Source organism: Astatotilapia calliptera, chromosome 15 (assembly GCF_964374335.1).
Source record: "Astatotilapia calliptera chromosome 15, fAstCal68.1, whole genome shotgun sequence".
Lineage (NCBI taxonomy): Eukaryota > Metazoa > Chordata > Actinopteri > Cichliformes > Cichlidae > Astatotilapia > Astatotilapia calliptera.
In genome coordinates, this window is record NC_137436.1 from 10,242,026 (window position 1) to 10,245,921 (window position 3,896).

At 39.2% G+C, this 3,896-nt stretch overlaps 1 long non-coding RNA gene across 1 annotated transcript; it reads left to right on the top strand.

Annotated features, from left to right (window-relative positions):
* Positions 1-240: 240 nt before the first annotated feature.
* LOC145420449 (uncharacterized) lies at positions 241-3,136 on the top strand. The gene is made up of 2 exons (XR_013901760.1): positions 241-385; positions 2,810-3,136. It is a non-coding gene; the product is annotated as an uncharacterized LOC145420449 (long non-coding RNA).
* The last annotated feature ends 760 nt before the right edge of the window (positions 3,137-3,896 follow it).

The window sequence follows — 3,896 nt, forward strand, 5'->3', positions numbered from 1 at the left end:
CCTGTGGCATTTAACAGCCTACCACTTTATTAGGGGTGCAACGATATTCGTATCGATATTGAACCGTTTGATACAGTGCTTTCGGTTCGGTATGCATTTGTATCGAACAATACAACATTTGTAATTTATTTTATCAACTTTCCTTCTGACGATGCTGTCTGTGTTGAGCGCTCAGTGAATCTGCGTTCGACTACTCCGCCTAGGCTGCACTGTCGAGCGCAGATCCTCTGAGCGCTCAACACAGACAGCATAGTCAGAAGGAAGAGCGCAGGGCAAGCTAGCGAGACAGAAGCTAAGCTCTCCTTACAACATGAACCTCCCCCACCCTCATTCAGATCTGGCGTTTGGAATTATTTTGGTTTTCATGTGACGTATGACCCTGAAGGTAAGCGAGTCATGGACTAAAGTAAAACAGTATGTTGGATGTGCCATGCAATGCTCAATTACATGGGTGGGAACTAGTGTGTTAGCGCAGTTAGCTCGTTAACGTGTTGGCCGTCCAGCCCCACCCACAGGGCGATCAGCGGTAGCTCGTTAACGGAGATTTGCCGTGTTGTGGCGTTAAGGTCATTTCAACGAGATTAACCTGAAAGCACTAGTGGGAACACAACGAATATGACTGCACATTTACGCTGACATCATCCTAGTGCAAAGACAAAAACAACAAGCATGCTACTAACTTTAGCGGAGTCATTTAGACAGCTGTTAGCACATGATTCTCCTTATGCTGCTGAGAATATAGCCCAGAAGAAGCGGATAGTATAGCTTTTATTTTGGAAAGAGACATTTCTCTGTAATAAACTCTCTTTTCCAAAGATGAGTGATTCCTCAATCAGATACAGGGCTCGCAATATCGCTAGCCCGACGTCCTGGGGCTAGCGATTTTTTTCAGTCGGGCTACCAAAATCTATCTCTGCCCTGCCTGTGGGCTATTGTAGGGAAAATATATGTCAATGCTTTTGCATTCTTTCAGAAATGTAGCTGGGTAATTATGTCATTGGCATCGGTGAGCCACTGTCAATATGTGACATATTGAAATCGCGTTTGAATTTGCGCTTGTTTTTTTGCTTTCACTTTGCAATCGTGCGAACTGTGTATAGAGAGCGACAGCACTGATCTGTGAGTGATGATAATTTGCGCACCAATTCCTCTGACATCGTCTTATTAATTGTTAGCTTACTATGCAAACATGACAAGTGAAATCTCCCACAGCTTAAACATGTGAGAGGTTGATCGCCAGAGAATCGCTGAGCTTATGTGAGTGTGTGTGTAAAAGCAGCAGGATATATATTTTAGTTCTGCTGAGCCAAATAAGACAGGTCAGGGTGAAGAAGTGACAGCCAAAGAAAAGCTTACCACAAAACGGAAAAGTTATGACAAATCAGACTATAAGGCAAAAAGAAAGTGCAGCTTTATGGTTTCATGGACAAAAGAATTTCTGTGGCTGCAATATGACGAGCTAAATAACCAGGGGTGCACATAAGTGGTCCACAGGTGCGCATTCGCTGTCAAAATAAAAAACATGCACAAGGGTTAGGGTTAAATTTAAAAACTATACTTTTGAGTTAAAATGTATATTTATAAATTTAATAAATGACAAATTAAAAAGACATGAACATTTTTTTTGTATCGAAAAAATATCGAACCGTGACACCAAAGTATCGAACCGAACCGAACCGTGAATTTTGTGTATCGTTGCACCCCTACACTTTATGCGTGCAGCAACTGCAGTTTTGTGGGATGGACAGCTTTGAATGTGCAGCGTAGCAAAACCCCTGCATTTAAGAATTATGTAGGAAATATTTCTACTGAGAAAACTGACAGTTTAACCCTCCTGTTATGTTGCAGGTCAGATTGACCCAGAACAGAAGAGATGTCACATGTCATCTGCATCACTACAGAAAACGAAAAAAATCTAAATTGTAAAAGAAAATTGTAAAATAATCAATGCCAGTGTTTCTGACACTTTTGGATGAGTAAATTTGCCCCAGGTCAAATTAACCCAGGAGCATAATTGGTGTTCCTGGAAACCAACATAACAGGAGGGGTAAGCTGTTGCCTTGAGGTCCAAATTCCACCCTCCATCCTTCTCCTGCTTTATATATATTATATATATTAAACATCTATTCTTCTAAGCAATAATCATAAACTATGGTATCATGGGGGAGTAATTATTAGCAGCAGATGCATTTTGCTTTTGGAACGACAGATGAAATATCACACTGCCAACTTCTCAAACTTTATAGATGTTCTTTATTTTCAATTTCAGGCATTTTTGGAGAAAGGCCTTGCCTTTTACTTCCTGAGATTTCCTTTGGGAGATGCCTTGGGAGCGCGAAATACTATCACTACTTCATTCCATGCTACACTTTGAAACACTCCTGAATTCAGCAGAATTGTTGTAGTATTTCTGATGAGGCTTCAGAGAACATTAAATGGATCAACTGAAGGGTTAGGTGTATCTCTCAGGTCCTGTGTCAAGTCTTTCCTAGATTTTTTTCTATTTCTATTTATGTCTGATGCTCCTCAACTGCTACTCTTAGGTCAGCGCTGTTGCCCTACAGCGGGGAAGTGTCATGGTCCCAGCTGGCCCTGGAGAGTTTGCTCCTTTTTTCTTCTGTCTCAGTCTCAGTGTTAGTGGTGGGTTGGATTTTCTGTTGGATTTTAAGGCAGCATTTAAGGACTGGCTGGTACATACATTCTTCATCAAATCATTGTCACCAATGGGGGTAATCAGGCCCTGTGCTGAACTCATTTGTCCTGTTTAGAATATGCTATCAGTAATCTGATTCTCTTGTTTGCCCTTTAGTTAACTGAAGCTGGTTTATTCAGTAAGATCTCTCCTGGAAGATCTCATCAAGAAGGACTGCTTTCTTCACACTGGCTGGAATCCTTGGTTTAGAAAATGAATCTTTCATTATCATTGTACATGTATAACGCAATTGTGGAGTTACGTTTCTAAAATTCTGTTCCACCCATTTAACTTGATTTAACTTTTGCCATTTAACTTACCAGGATCCCTTCTTGTACCCCTCTCCTGCAAAAAGAATCCCCTGTCATGTTCCTGTTGAGCTGCCCTTACCTGAGTTAATTATTTCTGTTTCAGTATTATCTATGAATAAAATCTGTAAACTGCTGCCAGTGTCTGAGTCCAGTATTTGAGTCCACGTTCCTGTTAACCGACAGGAGGTTCTGGGTTTGAACCCGGCTTGGTGGAAGTGATCTGTAGTTTACTCTGGAAACACTGGTTGCCATCAAAACATGCCATGTTAATTCACTGCACAGGCTTCCCACTGCTGTGGTTCTAGGTGTTAGTTAAATGCAGAAAATTAAATTCCTTGCTGGGTTCAATCTGTCTTAAGTTCAGAAAAATGTTGAGCCAGAGAACGAGATCAGAATCAAAGAAAATCAGAACCACGTGTACAATGTGGAAAATAGTCAAGAAATGTGTAATTCTGATTACTACCAGTTTATTTTTCTTTCAAATAAACTCAAAATGCAACTTAATGGAAGAGATGAGGTCTGAAACCAAAGTTTTATTGTGAAAGTATATTTTGGTTGATAATTTAATTTGAAAAGATAGAAAATATAGATTGTGTATTTCCTATATTCATTACATGTAAACTAAAACATGTGTAGCCTTTTTTTAAATTATGGCTCACAGCTCATGAAAATCAGAATTCAGTAATAATAATAATAATAATAATAACTTTATTTATAAAGCGCTTTCAAACAAAGTGCTGTACAGCTATTTGAAACTACAAAGATGAATGAATAAAAGCGATAAAAAGCAGTACAAGTAAAAGCACAATAGAAGTTAAAAACAATAAAAATTTAAATTTAAACTAAAAGCCATAGAATTAAGACATGTAAGATAGGGTGAACAAATGTGTCTT